The 21,323-nt window shown below is 38.7% G+C and overlaps 1 long non-coding RNA gene and 1 other non-coding gene across 2 annotated transcripts in view; one reads left to right on the forward strand and one right to left on the reverse strand.

Moving 5' to 3' along the window:
- Positions 1–21,323, reverse strand: part of LOC122703174 — a 175,105-nt gene that overhangs the window by 22,709 nt on the left and 131,073 nt on the right. The window lies entirely within an intron of this gene.
- TRNAF-AAA lies at positions 4,208–4,280 on the forward strand. Its single transcript has one exon. It is a non-coding gene; the product is annotated as a tRNA-Phe (tRNA).

Here is a 21,323-nt window from a genome sequence, read left to right on the forward strand (position 1 = left end):
TACCTAGTTTTCAGAACCCAACTTACCTTTGAAATTCAAATGAAACAAGTCTGTATAAATGCATGAGCTTCATTCTATGAGTCTTTACTTTCCCTCAGGAGTCTAGAAAGCAAAGATAACACTGGTGAGACCTGTTGCTGTTTTTGCTTTCCCAATTTTATAGGGTTTTGTGAGATTAGAAATCGCATAGAATAAGTGTCTGCACACATAATGTGTGAAAGCCGCTCAGTCATGTCCAACTCTTTGCCACCACATGGACTATACAATCCATGGAATTTTCCAGGCCAGACTACTGGAGTGGGTTGCCTTTCCCTTCTCCAGAGGATCTTCCCAGTCCAGGGGTTGAACCCAGGTCTCCTGTAATGCAGGCAGATTCTCTACCAGATGAGTCACAAGGGAAACCCTCCATACATATAAGTAGTCAGTAAATAGTGATTACTGTTATTCTAAGCACTTAAAGCTCCAGGAAAAAATTCCCATCTTAAATTGACTTTCTACGGGGGGAGATCATTAGAGAGCATTTCCGATTTAAAAATAGACACATAGCTCTTCTTCAGTTAGAAACCTGACTCATTGCTCTAGTTACAGATCATGCCCTCAAAGGTTTTTGTTTTCCGCAATGACAAGAATTTCTCCTCAGAAGCAGATTTGTCATGAAGTTTAATCTTCCAAGGCTCTCATTTGCACAGATCCCTTCAAGGCTCTGAAAGAGGCCAACAGTGTGTTCAATCAGTTATGTGGTTTTATGAAAATTGCCAAATAAATGTGCTTTATCAGCAGAGAGTTAAGACCATTGACTTTGCACTTTACTTCTGTCATACTTTCCCTTCTCTCAGGTATCTGCAGGTATTTTTGGTGTCTAGTCAAATGGCAGTTTAGTTTGGAATACATTTAGTTTGGTTTTAAAGAAAATTACTTATGCGGTATGCAATCACCTCCATGCATAAGTAAGTCACTGATGTGTGCTCAGTCATTCAGTCATGTCCAACTCTCTGTGGCCCCATGGACAATAGCCCACTAGGCTCCTCTGCCTATGAAATTTTCCAGACAAGAATACTGGAGTGGGTACCATTTCTTACCCCAGGAGATCTTCCCAACCCAGGGATCAAACCCACATCTCTTGCGTCTCCAGTGTTGGTGGAAGATTCTTTACCACTGGCGCCATCTGGTAAGCCCTAAGTCATCGACAGATGTTATACATGGAAATGTCTGCCACAGACACCACTATCACCAGCTATGCCAACTGGCTCCATGAACGTATAGAACAGAGGCTGTATGCTGGTATAAATGTGTTCTGTAGCACCTGGTACTGGAATTAGGTGGATAATGGAGGAAGGATGAGGTTTGGAATGCATAGAGCTGAAAGCCAGTCTGCAGCATTCTTCCAAATCCTGTAATTTATATATGAAAGATATACGATAGAGACCTTCCTGTATTTTACAACAATCTCCAAAATATAGATACCATTAATAAATTATTATTGAGAGATAATTTAAAAATCAATTAGCCACAATACAAAACAATTGTTCTATAATAAATACATAATCTAAGGTTACAACCAAGGCTTACAGTTGGTCCTCCTTATCTGTGGGTTCCACACCCACAAAGTGAACCAAATGCTGATCAAAAATATCTAGAAGAAAAAATCCAAAAAGTTCCAATAAAACAAAACTCAAATTTGCCATGCAATGGCAACTATTCCTATAGAATTTCATTTAATTACACTTTATAATTAACCTAAAGATTGTCTATAGTATACAAGAAGATGTGTAGGTTATATGTAAATACTATACTGTTTTCAATAAAAGACTTGAGTATCCACGGGTTTGGGTATCTGCAATGTGTCCTAAAACCAGTCCCTCCTGGATACCAAGGGATCACTATAGTTTGCTTCTGGGAATGATACTATTCTGGAAACTTCATTTGTACAGATACATTTTTGCACTATGGAAAGGAGCATATTTCGTTATATTTGAAACTGTTGTCAAGGAGAAACAATCTATAATTCTCAAGCAAGAGAATCATAAAATATTCATATAAGTTTACCTTGAGTAAGGAGAGACCTTCACAACTAAATCTGCCTTAGGGAAGCAGAAGAACTAGGCAGCAACTCAGGAAGAGGAGACCTATTAAGCGTGAGGTACCATAGTGATATGAGCAACAAAATAAGCAGGTGTTCTAATCAAAATTATGCTGATAGCCCATCATATGATCCTTGAAAAGCATATTTTCTCTGGACCTCCATACCTTCCTCTACAAAATAAACCAGTTGTTAAGATTTTTGGTGTGGTACTTTCGAATACTTGTTGCAGTGTTTCCCAAAGTGTTTTTCTCAACTCTAATCCATGAGGGAAATTTTGAAAAATAGCATTCCATGGTCAAATAATTTTAGAAAATGTTGCATGCTTTTTTTTTTTTCTCCCCCATTGGTATATTCAGTGTGTATTAGCATAATGCAGACTCTAAAATGTGCTACAGTGAAGTAATATTTTTATCTTTGTTTAGGATAGGGCCTGCAAAATGTATTTGACTGTGAAAACCTTTTAGCATAATATCTATGACATGTAATTTGGGGATGCTCCTCTAAAGCAGTATTTGAGAGTTTCTTTAGAGAGTCTTAAACAGAATTTGCAGTTAGATAGCATAGTCAGAACCCGGCTTTGAGCTGTCCTCTTGCAAAGGTGCTGAATTTACTGTTAGGAAGTCACCAGAAGATATAGCAAAATCCTTTGACAAAAAACATAAAATAGAGGGGGGGATATTGTGTGGGGGGAGGATAGCTCAGAGTATGTAGATCTAAAATAAAATTCTTCCCAATGGAGAGGAAAACTATTTTTAATAGCAGGAAATCATGTGAGGTTGGAGAGTCATTGACTGTAAATATAAACTCATTTCCATGCTAGAACCTCATCTGAGGAAAGGGGATACACAGCAAGAAAAGAGGGTCACAACTTGTATGTGAACTGTGCTCTATGAGAGATACAAAAGATATTGCAAATGTATGGTCTTAATTTTGATAGGATTTAGATTCTAGATAGAGAAAATTGATGCAAATATATGTAATAAAAAGAAACACAAAAATTTTAAGAGATTTAAAAGAGAAGCAGAGACTATGGCAGTATAGGTATTTTCAAAAGGGTGTGGTTAGGGAAAACCATTTAAAGAAAATGGATGATGTCGGTCTTCTAAGAATAAGTAAACTGAGGATGGAAAGATGGGTGAATGCTTGGATGAATGAATAAAACAGTAAAAACCATTAATGATAATAAAACTGGCTTAGATAAAGAAATGATCATGTATCAGAATATCTGGGGTAGGAATACCACTAATGACACCAGATAATGAGGAATCTGAAGCAAGAGCTGCCAGACCACAGACAAAAGGTTAAAAGGCAAGGAAAGAAAGAACATTACCTGTCTCTAAAAGCCCAAATGCTTACAGAAAATGTATCAAACTATTATAATCAAGTAAACAACTAGTCCAAGGCTTGGAGGTTAGGTAAGTGTTGATGGTATAACACTTTAAAAAGACACAGTCCTTGAACCAAGGAGCTCAGGACATACTGATATGGAGAAGAGAAAAGAAGAGGGGGTATATATTATATATATACATATAATACACACACACACACACACACACACACACGTGTGTGTGTGAGTTCTCAGTCGGCTCCAGCTCTTTGCAATGCCATGGACTATAGTTCACCAGGCTCCTCTCTCCATACGGTTTTTCAGGCAAGAATACTGGAGTGGGTTGCTGTTTCCTTTTCCGAGGGATCTTCCCAATCCAGGGATCAAACATGTGTCTTTTGCATCTCCTGCATTGGCAGGCAGATTTTTTACCACTGAGCCATCTTTGAAGTCCATATACATATATTAGTAACTCTGGGGGCTTCCCATATGGCACAGTGGTAAAGAATCCACTTGCCAATGCAGGAGATGCAAGAGACACGGTCTCGATCCTTGGGTCAGGAAGATCACCCAGAATAGGAAATAGCAACCTACTCCAGAGTTCTTGCCTGAAAAATCCTACCGACTGAGGAGCCTGGCGGACTACAGCCCATGGGGTTGCAGAGTCGGACACACTGAGAGACTAAGTACAAGCACAAGTAACTCTAATAAAATAAGGGAATGATTCAATCTTGAATATAAGTCAAACTCAAAATCTATCGAGTAAGAAGGAATGAGTTAAATTTTGACCATGGACTTTCCTGGTGGCTCAGATGGTAAAGCATCTGCCTAAAATGCAGGAGACCCAGGTTCAATCCCTGGGTCAGGAAGATCTCCTGGAGAAGGAAACGGCAATCCACTCCAGTATTCTTGCTTGGAAAATCCCATGGACAGAGGAGCCTGATAAGCTACAGTCCACGGGGTCGCAAAGAGTCGGACACGACTGAGCAACTTCACTTTCTATAAAGGTTATATAAAGGAGATGACATTTAAGCCAAGTCTTTAAAAATAAATTACACTAAATGAGAAAGAGAATGAAGAGAGAGTTTCAGGAAGTCCAAATCAGTAATCAAAGGAAGTGATATGTGAGGATGAACGGGATGAGCAAAGAATATTGAATAGCAAATGTGACTATGAGGGGCAAGTAGCAGTGGATGAGACTGAAAGTGTACTTTGGGCAAAAGTATGAAGGATCTTGAATGTCGTATTAACAAAAAACTCATGCAAAAGAATACTATGATCAAGTCCGTTTAAAAGCAGAATTTTCAAACCATTCCCTTGGGTAGTACAGAGATCTCTCATAGGACAATATAGAGTACAGACAGAAGAAAATACAGGAGCACTGGCTTTCAAATTTCATATCCCCAATTCAATCTGAGTGGCTCTTCTTTGTATCTCATTTCATAAAAGGCTTCCATTTAGGGTTTGATTTGAACAAAGAGATCCACCATTTTCAAAAATATCTACTACCCAAAGATTTGGAAAGATAACTGGGAAGGCAATGATATTTTAGGAAGATATTGTAGCAATTTAGCTACAATTTGGTGAGCAATTAATTAGAGAAATCAACACCAGTAGAAAATGGGAAAATTAAAGAAATATTCTGAACTATAACAAGCAGGAACTGTCTGCGTGTTGAATATAGATAATGAAGTACAAAGTAGACATACAATGTTGAGTCCAAGGTTTAAGCTCAGGGACCTAGAAATATGGTGATATTATTCACTGAAATAAGGTTCATAGGTTGAAGGGAAGAGAAGCAGTGGGACTTATCCAACTTTCTATACAATGATTTTAGATTCATAACTTGTAACTGGACAAAGATATACAGTTAGGTGTTTTAGGAGGTAGCATGGGTTAGAGATAGCTGTTTAGGTGTTCAACTGAAAAGAGTGAACACAAGGCCCAAATAAGATCCCCCTAGGAAAAATTAATAACAATAAGAGGAATATTAACAGTTAACGTTGTGTGTGAGTGTTTAGTGGCTCAATCGTGTCTGACTCTTTATGACCTTTTGGACTGTAGCCCACCAGGCTCCTCTGTCCATGGAATTTTTCAGGCAAGAATACTGGAGTATCTTCCTGACCCAGGGATCAAACCCACATCTCCTGTGTCTCCTGCATTGCAAGCAAATTCTTTACCCACTGAGCTAGGCATTTAATTTATGCTAGCAGCTGTGCTAAGAATTTTACATGCATAATATTATTTAACTGCTTATGAATCCTATGAATAAAAAATATCACTAATGCAGACCAGAATAATGTAGCAATTAACATCCAGAAATGAACTATCTATATTCAAATCCTGGCTCTGCTGTTGACTATCTCTGTCATTTTGGACAAACTATTTACTTCTCTATGCATCAGTGTTCTTATCTGTGAAATGGGGATAATAATCCCTAAATCTATGATACAAAGGGACTTAATGCATATGAAGGATTTATAACAACTCCAGGTACATAGCAAGTATTCAGTAAACAGGAGCAATTATTTTTACTTCATTTTACAGATAATGGAAGTTAAGTCATAGAGAGGTTAAATAACTAGTAAAGAGCACACTGTTAAATAAATGGTAAGTGCAGTACTCCCAAGTCTGCTCAACTTTTATACTAGCCTCACTCAGAGAGTGAAGAAGAAAAGGACAAGACTGTAACCTTGGGGAATGCCTACATTTAATCAGAGTAGAAACCAGAGCACTAGTTAAGTGCTCTTGGAAGGCATCATCAGATTAACAACAGGTCAGAGTGCTGGGGAAAGAGGGGTGCTAAGCTATTGGAGGAAAGAGGTGGTCAAATTTGCAAAAGGAAAAAAGAAATGTAATATAAGAAAAGACTGCTGGATTCTGCAATCAGAAAATCCTGGAAACATCACAAGACAATTGAGCAGATTAGGACAGACCATCAAACAGGGGCAGACATCAAACAGAACATTTAAGAAATGAATGCAAGGGGAAGAAATAAGAGGAGCCAGTGTAGAAGTTTAAATGGAGAAAGAATGCCAGTTTAACCCTACAACTTAATGGAAAAAAGTTTAAGGCAAGTTTTCAGCAAATGGCGAAGTCCTAGCTACTTTTCTATGTGGAGCCTGGTACCATTAATTGGAGAAAGGGAGACGATATTTTGAAGAGGGCAGTCAATGCATTTTGACCAAGGAGAATGCAGGAGCATATGGTGAAAAAACCACAGTGGTCCAGTTTAGCCTTGGAAAAGAGAGACTCAGGTGCTCTGTGACAACCTAGAGGGATAGGGTGGGAAGAGAGGTGGATGGGGATTCAGGATTGGGGATGCTTGCATACTTATGGCTGATTCATGTGGATCTATGGCAAAAACCATCACAATATTGCAAAGTAATTATCCTCCAAACAAAGTAAATAAATATTTTTTAAAAAGAGAAAATGGAAGATATGTTTACTACTTAATGTGTGGGGAAGGTAGATGGAATTCATCCCTTATCAGTTTCATACTGTTTATGCTAGAAAAAAAAAAAAAAGAGGTTTGTTTGTAAACAATGAGAAACAGGTGTGTAGGGACCTTGAGGAAGAATAAAAATTTTCCACAGAGATAAGAGAAAGATTACTGAGCAACTGTGAAGGCCCCGCTGAGCTCAGAGCAAAACAACTGATTAAGCAGCTTGTACAAGGAAGTGAAAAAGATAATGAATCTTTCATCCACAGAACAAGTTGAAGGGAGACAAAGTGATATAAACAACTCATGCAAATGGAAATAGTGCTTTTAGTTAATAGATGTTTCACCAAGAAAAGAGAGAGAACGATAACATGTTTTTGCATAAGGCATAGTACATGAATGTATGTAATGGGATATACAATACTTACCATGAAACTGCTTGAAGAGGGGCAGGCATTGCAGTATCATTTTCAGATTATTTTATTCATGTGATACATATGTGGGAATTTGTAGAACTAAGATTCTAATTCTGTCTCTGTCACTAACAACTTGCTAATGGTCTAAGTAAGTAAGTAAATTCGCTCAGTCATGTCCGACTCTGACTACCAGGCTCCTCTATCCATGGGATTTTCCAGGCAAGGTACTGGAGTGGGTTGCCAAGCTTAGTCAAAATATGTTTCTTCTCCCTGGGCTTCAGTGTCCTCAGCTACAAAATAGGGCTGAATTAGAAGCTCTCTGAAGATCAGTCCAGTTTTAAGACTGCATGAGTTTATATTACAAATAGCAACATATACTAGCTTCCCACACCATCTCCCAGGCCTACAGAGATCTGCTTTTTGTAAGGATCTAGCTCCCAAGCTGACATTAAAGGAATGTATTACTTAGAGCTCTCAGGATACTGGCATGCCTCACTGACCCAAGGGCAGGTGTGCGGGTAAGCCTCAAAAAGGAACTACTTCTTGCTATCTCTTTCTGTAGCTTTCCATGCTACTTAATCTGCAGGGAGGAAGACGAATGCCTTGCAGCTACAGAAGTTTAAAGGCTCATTCCAGATGACCAGCTAGGATCTTTGAGTCCCTATTCCAGCTGGCTTAGATGCATTTGGGTAGTCTCTTCTAATTCAATATATTCCAGACAAAGGGACAATTTCATAAACCAGTAAAATCTTCTGAAGGCCCTCATTACGGATAATGAAGAATAGTTCTAAGCTATAAAGCTATGCTAAAAAGCACTATAGGAGTTTAGATCAAATGGTGGCAATGGATGAATGATCAAAGAGCTTCCCAGGTTACTCAGAAGTAAAGAATCTGCCTGCCAAAGCAGGAGATGCAGGAGACCTGGGTTTGATTCCCTGGGTCAGGAAGATACCCTGGAGAAGGAAATGGCAACCCACTCCAGTATTCTTGCCTAGAAAATCCCAGGGACAGAAAAGCCTGGCAGGCTACAGTCCATGAGGTCGCAAAGAGTCAAATTTGACCGGGTGACTGAGCACACACATGCATGATCAAAGGGTGAAAATACCCTGGGATATTTTCATCTCAAACTCCTTTCAGTGTCTTTGAAAACACAGGAGTTTATGCTGTATTATGAGAAGAAATTAAATGTGTAGAGATCTTAGATAAATTATTTTTAGTACTCTGAACATACAGGCAAAAAATAAGTTTATTTAAGAGACTTCTGTAGTGGGACCTTCTCACCTTCTGTGACTAATGTTTAGTTTAAGAATCCAGAGTGTAAGGCTCAGATCAGGTTAATTTACTCTTAAGTGTCTGTTAATTTACCTACATCTGAGTCTACTTAGCTAGCAACTTAGCTATAATGATAACTGGAAGACATCCCTTAACCTGGAAAAGTATGTAATAAATAAAAATAGTGAAAATGAAACTATATATACACCCTCTGGAATGAGACTGTATCAGTTTACTACACAGTGCAACAAAAGTGCACATTTTGTAGGTTTATTCTCAAATTCATCATCACTAAGAACCTAATAAGCATGCTTAAAGTTAAGCACAGGGACATAAGCCTTTTAGGGGCTCATATAAAAATACTTGGGCAACACCAGGGGTGTTTTACAAAAATTTATTCAATATTTTGATGTTATGCTTTGAAACAAATTCCTAAATTTTTGTATACAATCTGTGAAAAATAAAGCTAAGCAAAATTACTCAGCATGTTGAAGTTTTACTACGAAAGGTGATATTTTTCTCCATATATGTCATCCATAAAACTGCCTGGCTGCTTTTCAGTGTTAAGTGCAGAGATGGCTGAGTGATGCTGCATCTTCCATCCCCTTCCCCAAGTGCTATGCCCCCTCTTGTCAGCTGTATTCTCTATATTGTGATCAGACTCTGCTCTTTTGAGATGCAGGGTTTAAAAGGCCTAACTCGCCTTTTTGTTACGAGAGTCAATCTCTGTCAGGATCCCGAGGAAAGTAAATCTTGCTGTGGACAGTGACATGACAATTACGAGGAATATGACTGCCCGGGGCATTGCTGTTTAATCATGCCTGTCCAAGCCCATGTGGGCCATGTATTAGCCAGGGAGAAAGAATAGCACTTTCACAAACAAGAGAAAACTGAACTTCAGGCAACTAGACTTGGATGTTTCCTCCTCAGCTGCTCAACTTGGTCACCCATATTCAAAGAGCAGCAAGGAATATTACAGATAGCCTTCTCTAGTTTCATTCTGCTTAGCTGGTTTGGGGTAAAACTTATATACTCCAACACAGGAAGAAGGGGATCTGCTCAAGCAGAAACATCTTTATTCAATTAGAGTGACTGTTTAGGGTAAGGGGTAGAAAGGACAAGAGATGTAGTTACCTCCTATGTTCACAGTAGTTAAAACCCTCCATGACCTATTTTCTCAGATACTGATAATTCCAAACACTAAGCGTTAAAGTCTGACCTTAGCTTTTATATAAATCTTTGTTAGCAAACACTTTCTCATGGTAAGAACTGTCTCCTCTGTCAAGCATGGCAGATTACATGAGTGCCAGACATCATCAACACCCACCATGGGCCTGGCTGCCTGACCTCTTTGAGCTGATTAGGGTGATTGTGAATTCACACCTTATGATAGCATAATGTGTGTGCACTTTTCTCCAGCTCTCCAAATATCACTTCTGCTTCTGAGCAAAGGAAGCTACCAGGTTTGCTACCCTGATGAGTTATTATGAAAATTATGAAATAGGCAACAACTTTTGATATAACACCAAGAGGATAAGACCCTCAACATTACAGATTCATACCTATTGCATCTTATGTGATTCTGATCACCAGTGCTTCATATTTAATAAGTCCTCAGTGAATGAATCTGTGTTAGATAAATTAATTAATGTATTGCAACCAAGTCAAGATGGGTATGGAAATGAGAAAGACTAGAAAAGAAATTGGAAAAGTGAAGCAGTTATGATGTTGTAAAAGTGAAATTACAAGCTATTTTTTTCTGATTAAGAATATCTTTTGCTATCATAGCAATAATGCTTTAATAAGGACCACAGCATAAGTTGGCATTTAATTCAGTTTATCAAGGATTATTCAACTAAAGATCTGATTAATCCTGTACACCACACCAGCATATCTAAGCCATGGCCTCTGTCCTTGAAAACCACATTGTGTCCTGGAAGATAAGACAAAACCATGAAACAGAGACATTTCAAACAGGTCATGACTTAATGAAATTCCCTAATGAGCAATACACAGAAGCACTAAGAGCAAAAAGAGCTCTCGCTCATGCTCCAGGAAAATCTATAGTCCTAAACACTCAAGAGGGAAGCATTCGTTTTGCCTGCTATAGCAATTAAGCTGGAGCTGAAATCAATGCATCAGCTACCAGAGTGATCTGCGGCTCGGGGCTGTAGTCACTTACAGTCATTGATCGTGCCTGGCTTTGGGGTTTGGTTCACCTCACTCTTATCATCCCTGTGGCTTCAAGGTGTCAGGCACAGAGTCATCGCTCCTCTGAAATTTACCCAAGGATCATTATTGTGCTCTAAACCTGCAAGGGCTGCGAGAAGGGAAAAAAATCAAACAAAGGCTTTCTGACAACTGCCAACCGTTGCCAAGGTGTCACTGCTGTCCCTGGCACATAACTCAATCTTATTTAGAGCAGCTGAACGGGCTTTTACTCCAAATCCTGAAATTCAAAGCTCTCCACATTTAGCGTGGCCCCAAATGAACTTCTGGCTTCGTCTTTATCACACTCTCTTCTCCCTCACTTCCCATCTATCAGTTCATCTCTCTCAGTCTACCTGACATTCTCCAAAGATGCTCTCGACTCTTCAAGCCCTTGGGGTTCTGCTCAAGCCTTTCCTTCTCCCAGCACTTCCTTTAAGACCTCACTCAAGCACTACTGACCCCATATCACCCATCCAAATTAATCCCCCTTCTCCCTGCTCTAACATGTGTGTGTGTTCTCCATTGCTCAGTCATGTCTGACTCTTTGCGACGCTATGGAATGTAGCCTGCCAGTCTCCTCTGTCCATGGAATTTTCCAGGCAAAAATACTGGAGTAGGTTGACATGCCCTCCTCCAGGGGATCTTCTTGACACAGGGGTTGAACCCATGTCTCTTATGTCTCCTACATTGGCAGATGGATTCTTTACCACTAGAGCCACCTGGAAAGCCCCTCCTCTAACATATGAACCCTTAATTAAAGAATATTAGGTGTTTTCCTATGTATGTCCCACTTACTTATCAGTTTCCAGAAAGTCACTCACACTTTATCTATTAATAACATTATGCCTTGTATTGTGTACTACACACACAGACAGAAGTAAATCAGACTACTGTAGCATTATACAAAAGAAGGTATTTGAGCATGAGAATTAAGGCACCAGTAGTTAGGTATGTCTCATAACATCAAGATATTTATAACCATACCTGGCAGGAGGTCATTAACTTAACTTTGAAAAGATGTCAGAAAGATTGAGAATGACAGAAGCTACATTCCAAAATCACTGGGATGAGACCTGTAAAGAATGTCTTACATGGGTACTAACAACGGATGATAAAGGACAAAAATGTGGTCTGGACTCAGGTGTCAATGTACCGAGAGGAGATCTGGTCTGGACTAGAACACCTGCATCTCTGCTTCAGCGCATTTGCATTACTGACCACATCAGTAACACTTTGTGTTTGCATATTGACTCTGGGACTGGCTAGAGAAAGCTGCAGGGGTGCAAATGATTCTTTGTGTCGTTTCTCTTCCATTATCTGAGAGTTTTAAATAAAATCTCATTAAAGGATACAGCCAGGTCTTTGCTGACCAAACAGGGAGAAAAAGTGATAGAATACCAGATGGGAGGGCGAGGTTTCCTCTCGCAGGGCTGCAGTTAACACAGCAGTTTGCAAAGGCAACTACCTGGCAGCTTACAGAGGGGGCTGAAGGAGGAAAAAAAAAATCCCTAGTTGTTCAGAACACACCATGAGGAACTCTCAGAAATCACTGGGAGACGGTTTAAGGAATCTGAGGTTTGGCAAACTTATTTTGACTTTATGATATAATTTGGGTTATATGACAATGAGAAAAAAACTCAGAGTAGGTAATGATTTGCCAAATATGATACTTCTATTCTCCTCAATAAAACAAGTATTCAAAAAAGTACTTTCTGTGGGCCAGACACTGTACCTGATAAACCCTGGGAATTATAGATCTTGAACCCCAAAACTCTCTCACAAATTCAGGATCCTATACACTGTGTCAAGATGACTTTAAAATCCAAATAATGGAAGGTATTGAACTTGCATCCCGAGGTTTCTTTCTACTCTGGAGTTCAAAGGCTATAAGGCATTTTTCCCTGGGTGAGAGTGAACTGATACCTGAGCAGAGAGTAGTGAAGTCTGGGCATAGGTCCAGTTATTTGGAAAAAAACTGGAAGACTTTTTTTTTTCCTCCCACTCTGAGCAAGAAAGGAAACAGTCTTATGAAGTTTAGGTAAGTCAAAACTTTTGATAGTTTGTGATCTGTTTCCATATTGTGTTTTGCATGCTAAGTCACTTCAGTCGTTTCCAACTCCTTGCGACCCTATGCACTAGCCCACCAGGCTCCTCTGTCCATGGGATTCTCCAGGCAAGAATACTGGAGTGGATTGCCATTTCCTCCTCCAGGGTATCATCCTGACCCAGGGAATGAACCTGTGTCTCTTACGTCTCCTGCATTGGCAAGCAGGTTCTTTACCACTAGCGCCACCTCGGAAGCCCACTTCCATATTGTGTTAGTCATTCCAAATTCAAAATAAATCAAGTTCTTTATGTTCTGGGGGTTTCCTAGGTGGCACAGTGGTGAAAAATCCACCTGCCAATGCAAGAGGATGCAAGAGATACATGTTCTATCCCTGGGTCAGGAAGATCCCCCAGAGTAGGAAATGGTAACCCATTCCACTATCCTTGCCTAGAAAACTCCATGGACAGAAGAGCCTGGTGGGCTACAGTCCATGGGGTCACAATGAGTCAGACATGACAGAACACACACACACACACACACACACACACACACTTATGTTCCCAGAACCTAAGCCCAAAGGGGGAAGTACAAGCAATAATTTCATTATAAAGTAAGTGCTATGATAGTGTCAAGCACAGGAGCAGAACCACAATCTGTATAATCAGGACACATTTTAGGGAAAATTCAATCTCAGTTTACACTGATATTAACTAGCAGTTGGTCAGGCAAGAAGACAGACAAGGACAATCTGAGTAGCTGTTGTTGAACAAGCAAAGGTGTGGAAGAGAACATGGTGATTCTAAGAAAATACAAACATTTCTCTGATTTTAAACAGTATAAAGGAAAAAGACTGGCAAAAAATTGGAGAGATAAGTATGATTTTCCTCGAAACATAAAGAGGAAGGGAGTCATTTGTAAAAGTATGTGATGCCACTGTTTGTAGATGATATAATACTATGCATAGAAAATCCTAAAGACATCACAAAAAAAACTACTAGAGTTCATCAACAAATTCAGTAAAGTTGCAAGGTACAAAATTAATATACATAAATATGTTGCATTTCTATACACTAACAACAAACTATCAGAAAGAGAAATTCAGAAAACAATCACATTAAAAAGTAAAATACCTAGAAATAAATCTAAGGAGGTTAAAGGCCTGTACTCAAAAAATTTTAAGGCCCTGATGAAAGAAGTTGAAGATGGTACATATAGAAATAGATACCATGTTTATAGATTGGAAGAATATGGTCATGTTAAAATGACCATATTTCCTAAAATAATCTACAGATGCAATGCAATCCTATCAAAATAATATGATTTTTTATATAACTAGAACAAATAATCACAAAATTTGTATGGAAACATAAAAGACCCTGAATAGACAAAGCAATCTTGAGAAAGAACAGAGATGGAAGTATAAAGCTCCTTGACGTCAGACTATATTACAAAGCTATCATGTTCAAATGAGTAAGATACTGGCACAAAAAGACACAGATTAATGAAACAAAATAGGGAGAAAATATTTGCAAATGACACAGCCAATAAGCAGTTAACATTCAAAATATATGAACACCTCATACAATTTTATATCAAAAGATCAACCTGGTTATAAAAATGGACAGAAGACCTGACACATAGAGATGACTAATAGGTGCATGAAAAGACACTTAACCCTGTTAATCATCAGAAAAATGCGAATCAAAACCATGATATTATCTCACGCCTGTCAGAATTGCTGTCATCAAAAAGACCACAAATAACATATATTGGTGAAGATGTGGAGAAAAGGGAATACTGTTGGTGGGAATGTAAAATTGGTGCAGCCACTACAAAAAAAAACAGTATGGAATTTCCTTTAAAAATTAAAATAGAACAATAGAACCAATCCAGCAATTCCACTTATATCTGAGAAAAACAAAAGCATTGATTTAAAAAATATAAATGTACACTAATGTCCATAGCAGCTGAAGATAGGGGTAGGGGATGAAGAGACACAAACTATTATATGTAAAATAAATAAGCTACAAGGATATATTATATAGCCTAGGGAATATAGCAAATAATTTATAACTTTAAATTGAGTATAATCTATAAAAGTGTTGACTCATTATGTTATACACTTGAAACTAATGTAATTTTCTAAATCAAATCCACATCAATAAAAATAAATAAAAACTCTCTGAAGGTGCCACCTATTAATTTAAGGCACAAAAAAATGATGTGACAAATTCACATGTGACTGATTCAAAATTTAGCCATAGTGATTGTATTCTGGTGTTTAGAAGACCTGTAGCCCTATGGATACTCAGTAAATGCTTTTACATATAAATGAATGAACTCAATGATTTAATTGATTCCAGTAATAGGAAGGATTATCTACTAATGTTTTCGCACTGTGGTTAGAAAGCTGAGTAGAAGGCAGATGTCAACTTGATTCTTTGGAAAGTCCATTTTGTGTATCTCCATTCTCAGTCCAAATAACACTGGACACAACTATGTCTCTTAGCCAATCCACCATTATGATGATGAAAGAATCTGGGGAGAAATACTGTGATTTCCTCAATAATGCATTCCCAGCACCATCCTAAGGGAGAGCTCAAACTAACCTTGGTAAACAGGCTACCAAGTAAAAATAAAGAAACAAACAACTAATAAATAAATTAACCAATAAGACAGTGACATCACTAGAACGTTACTAATTTTTTTTCAGCAAAGGTAGGTCTAACCTTAGACAAAGATATCAAAAAGTCATAAAAGATAGGCATGGTATCATGGTGTCTTTGAGTCAATGGCTAAACTCTGAGATATGCCACACATTTATCTCCAGGGAGTCCTGGATATTTCCAAGACAGGACCACAGTGAGCAAGAGGGACATCCTAAAGCTGAGCCAAGTGAGATTTACTTTGTAATGTGACTGTTTGATATAAAATATTTTACACCATTTCCCAATTGTTTTCCCCATTTAAAAAAGTGGTTCTCTTCATAGACTAGGAAACTGTGAAATTCACATTCTACCATTATAGAGTCTCCACAGGATATTTCCAGATTTCATGGAACTCAAAGCTTGCACAGTATAAAGTATGTTTTGAGGTGAAGACAGATGGGGAGACAGGTAGCCAAATTTTGTTTTGGACTAAAAGAAAAAAGAATAGTGATAAAAGGACTTAGAAAAGTGGGAAAAGGTCACTACAGTCATTCATTTGAATGCCAGATTAAGGAGTTGGAACATTTCAAGCAAGCTCATGAAGTAATTGTTATTTAATAGTGATTTATGGTTATCTTTCTAAACTTATTCTAGTGTAATTTAACTGAAATGTGATCCCTCTATTAGATGAAGGAGCAATAAGCTATTGGCTTAAACTATGAAGCCTTGATTCCAACTTCAGTTCAATTCAGTCGCTCAGTCATGCCCGACTCTTTGCAACCCCATGAATCACAGCTCGCCAGGCCTCCCTGTCCATCACCAACTCCTGGAGTTTACTCAGGCTCCTGTCCATTGAGTCGGTGATGCCATCCAGCCATCTCATCCTCTGTCATCCCCGCTCCTCCTGCCCCCAATCCCTCCTAGCATCAGGGTTTTTCCAATGAGTCAACTCTTTGCATGAGGTGGCCAAACTATTGGAGTTTCAGCTTCAGCATCAGTCCTTCCAGTGAACACCCAGGACTGATATCCTTTAGGATGGACTTGTTGGATCTCCTTGCAGTCCAAGGGACTCTCAAGAGTCTTCTCCAACACCATAGTTCAAAAGCATTGATTTTTCGGTGCTCAGCTTTCTTCACACTCCAGCTCTCACATCCATACATGACCACTGGAAAAACCATAGCCTTGACTAGACGAACCTTTGTTGGCAAAGTAATGTCTCTGCTTCTTAATATGATGTCTAGGTTGGTCATAACTTTCCTTCCAGGGAGTAAGCATCTTTTAATTTCATGGCTGCAATCACCATCTGCAGTGATTTTGGAGCCCAAAAAGATAAAGTCTGACACTGCTTCCACTGTTTCCCCATCTATTTCCCATGAAGTGATGGGGCCAGATGTCATGATCTTAGTTTTCTGAATGTTGAGCTTTAAGCCAAATTTTTCACCCTCCTCTTTCACTTTCATCAAGAGGCTCTTTAGTTCTTCTTCACGTTCTGCCATAAGGGTGGTGTCATCTGCATATCTGAGGTTACTGATATTTCTCCCGGCAATCTTGATTCCAGCTTGTGCTTCTTCCAGCCCAGCATTTCTCAAGATGTACTCTGCATGTAAGTTAAATAAGCAGGGTGACAATATACAGCCTTGACGTACTCCTTCTCCTGTTTGGAACCTGTCTGTTGTTCCATGTCCAGTTCTAACTGTTGCTTCCTGACTTGCATACAGGTTTCTCAAGAGGCAGGTCAGGTGGTCTGGTATTCCCATCTCTTTCAGAATTTTCCACAGTTTATTGTGATCCACACAGTCGAAGACTTTGGCGTAGTCAATAAAGCAGAAATAGATGCTTTTCTGGAACTCTCTTGCTTTTTCGATGATCCAGTGGATGTTGGCAATTTGATCTCTGGTTCCTCTGCCATTTCTAAAACCAGCTTGAACATCTGGAAGTTCTCGGTTCACATATTGCTGAAGCCTGGCTTAGAGAAATGAGCATTACTTCATACTCACTAGCATGTGAGATCAGTGCAATTGTGCGGTAGTTTGAGTATTCTTTGGGATTGCCTTTCTTTGTGATTGGAATGAAAACTGACCTTTTCCAGTCCTGTGGCCACTGCTGAGTTCTCCAAATTTGCTGGCATAATGAGTGCAGCACTTTCACAGCATCATCTTTCAGGATTTGAAATAGCTCAACTGGAATTCCATCATCTCCACTAGCTTTGTTCGTAGTGATGGTTTCTAAGGCCCACTTGACTTCACATTCCAGGATGTCTGGCTCTAGGTGAGTGATCACACCATTGTGATTATCTGGGTCATGAAGATCTTTTTTGTACAGTCCTTCTGTGTATTCTTGCCACCTCTTCTTTAATCTTCTGCTTCTGTTAGGTCCATACCATTTCTGTCCTTTATCGATCCCATCTTTGCATAAAATGTTCCCTTGGTATCTCTTTTCTTGAAGAGATCTCTAGTCTTTCCCGTTCTGTTGTTTTCCTCTACTTCTTTGCATTGATAGCTGATGAAGGCTTTCTTATCTCTCCTTGCTATTCTTTGGAACTCTGCATTCAAATGGGTATATCTTTCCTTTTCTCCTTTGCTTTTCACTTCTCTTCTTTTCACAGATACTTGTAATTCCAACTTAGATTTTCTTAATGATATGAATCTTTCTGAACTTCAGGATTTGGAAGCCATTTTATACATATATATATATATATATATATATATATATATATATATATTTGCCTTTTCATTTATAAAATAAAACTGGATATACAATGGGAATAATTATCAAATACTAATATTTCAATATAAGCCTAAGGTCCTTTATTCAAATGCAAAATAAAGAACCTTCACCTCTAAAAATAACCATGCTGTGGTCTCTAAAGTAACTGAACAGACAAGGATATGCTACCAGGCATTCACTGATTTTCTCTCATCTCTATTTCTCTCTCTCTGTCTCTCTGTTTCTGTGTGTGTGTCTCTTTCTCTCGTATATATGTATATTCAGGAGTTAAAAGCCACACCTCTCAATTTAACAGAGAAAATGTAACATAATTAACCAAGTATAAAAAATTTGACTACTAGAATATTCCTGCACTTTGAAGATTTTTCTTCCATAAATTACTTTTTTCTACACATTTGGTTCCACAATTAGCATCAAAATTCTGATTTCTATTTCAGAAAGGTGTGCTGGTATTCTTGTACTGTTTTATACTCACTTTGCACATTCAAAGTCAGGTAGAATGAGGCCTCACTAAATTTACAATTTCAGTTCAGTTCAGTTCAGTCGCTCAGTCATGTCTGACTCTTTGCAACCCCACGAACCACAGCACACCAGGCCTCCCTGTCCATCACCAACTCCCAAAGTTCACCCAAACCCATGTCCATTGAGTCGGTGATGCCATCCAACCGTCTCATCCTCTGTCGTCCCCTTCTCCTCCTGCCCTCAAACTTTCCCAGCAACAGGGTCTTTTCCAATGAGTCAACTCTTAGGAACAGGTGGCCAAAGTACTGGAGTTTCAGCTTCAACATCAGTCCTTCCAATGAACACCCAGGACTGATCTCCTTTAGGATGGAGTTGTTGGATCTCCTTGCAGTCCAAGGGGCTCTCAAGAGTCTTCTGCAACACCACAGTTCAAAAGTATCCATTCTTCGATGCTCAGCTTTCTTTATAGTCCAACTCTCACATCCATGCATGACCACTGGAAAAACCATAGCATTGACTAGACGAACCTTTGTTGGCAAAGTAATGTCTCTGCTTCTTAATATGATGTCTAGGTTGGTCATAACTTTCCTTCCAGGGAGTAAGCATCTTTTAATTTCATGGCTGCAATCACCATCTGCAGTGATTTTGGAGCCCAAAAAAATAAAGTCTGACCCTGTTTCCACTGTTTCCCCATCTATTTGCCATGAAGTGATGGGACCAGATGCCATGATCTTAGTTTTCTGAATGTTGAGCTTTAAGCCAAATTTTTCACCCTCCTCTTTCACTTTCATCAAGAGGCTCTTTAGCTCCTCTTCACTTTCTGCCATAAGGGTGGTATCATCTGCATATCTGAGATTATTGATATTTCTCCCGGCAATCTTGATTCCAGCTTGTGCTTCTTCCAGCCCAGCATTACTCATGATGTACCCTGTATATAAGTTAAATAAGTAGGGTGACAATATACAGCCTTAACGTACTCCTTTTCCTATTTGGAACTAGTCTGCTGTTCCATGTCCAGTTCTAACTGTTGCTTCCTGACTTGCATACAGGTTTCTCAAGAGGCAGGTCAGGTGGTCTGGTATTCCCATCTCTTTCAGAATTTTCCACAGTTTATTGTGATCCACACTCAAAAAAGCAGAAATAGATGTTTTTCTGGAACTCTCTTGCTTTATCGATGATCCAATGGATGTTGGCAATGTGATCTCTGGTTCCTCTGCCTTTTCTGAAACCAGCTTGAACCAGCTAGAAGTTCACAGTCCATGTATTGCTGAAACCTGGCTTGGAGAATTTTGAGCATTGCTTTACTAGCCTGTGAGATGAGTGCAATTGTGTGGTACTTCCAGCATTCTTTGACATTGACTTTCTTTGTGATTGGAATGAAAATTGACCTTTTCCACTCCTGTGGCCATTGCTGAGTTTTCCAAATTTGCTGGCATATTGAGTGCAGCACTTTCACACATTACAATTTAATTGATTATCTTACTTTGGAATTCTTCATGACTTAATGCAATTTAATTGAGTGGTTATTATGCATGAGGTCAGCAAGTCACTTCTGAGGAAGGGTGAGATCAAATTGGGAAGAAAAATCAACCTCCAGGTAAAATCCTAAGAAGCTTTCTTCTTATTTTTATCATGTGAGGACACAATGGGAAAACAGCTATATATGATTCAGTTTACATACAAGCTGATTCACCAGCCACTAAATCTGCCAGAGACTTAATTATGGACTTCCCAGCTCCATTACAGTGAGAGAGAAATTTCTGTTGATATAAGCCACGCATCTATGGTATTGTATCTAGGAAGTTTATCTTCTCCTTATTTGTATGTTTACTACATACTTTGATATTTGAAATATTACATGCTGGAAAGGCCACTTATGTTTCTAGGACAGACTTTAACAGCAATGTAGAAAATAAAAACAAGAACAGCAATAACAGCAAAATATACAATGGTATGCTCTCTTAATTCCCTAGGATGGATTGGAATCTGTGTTAAAAGTTATAATTATTATAAAAATAAATTGTCTCATTTACTGCAGGTTGGAACTGAATCAACTACAGATGGGTTGGAAAAATTATATCCAGTGTTTCTGTTTTCAGGTAAAAACTGTGTGTATATCTTTATAAGGAAAAGCCTCAATGGAGGCAGTGAGACCTCCTTAGTATAAAAGATCAAGTGTGAGTTAAATGACTGCTCTCAAAAATGCTGTAAAGAGGACCCTTACTCAAAATGAGAGCAGACAGAGAAAGACAAATACTGTATGATTTCACTTATATGTGAAATCTTAAAAAAATTAAAATAAACATGTTGTACTCACAGGGACAGAGAACAGACTGGTGGTTCTCTGTATCCATAGATACAGCAAATAGACTGGTGGGGAGAATGGGGTGGGTAAGACGGGTGAAGATGGTCAAAAGGTACAAACTTCTGGTTATAAGAAAAATAAGCTCTGGAGATGCAATGTACAGCCTGGTGATTAAAGATGACAATGTTGTATTGCATACTAGAAAGCTGATAAGAGTATAGATCTTAACATTTTTCAACACAAGAAAAAGAAATTTGTAACTGTGTGAGGTGTATGAAATTAAAAGATGCTTGATCCTTGGAAGAAAAGTTATGACAAACCAATATAGCATATTAAAAAGCAGAGATATCACTGTGCTGACAAAGGTCCATCTTGCCAAAGTT

The sequence above is a fragment of the Cervus elaphus genome, chromosome 11 (genome assembly GCF_910594005.1).
Source record: "Cervus elaphus chromosome 11, mCerEla1.1, whole genome shotgun sequence".
Taxonomy (NCBI): Eukaryota; Metazoa; Chordata; class Mammalia; order Artiodactyla; family Cervidae; genus Cervus; species Cervus elaphus.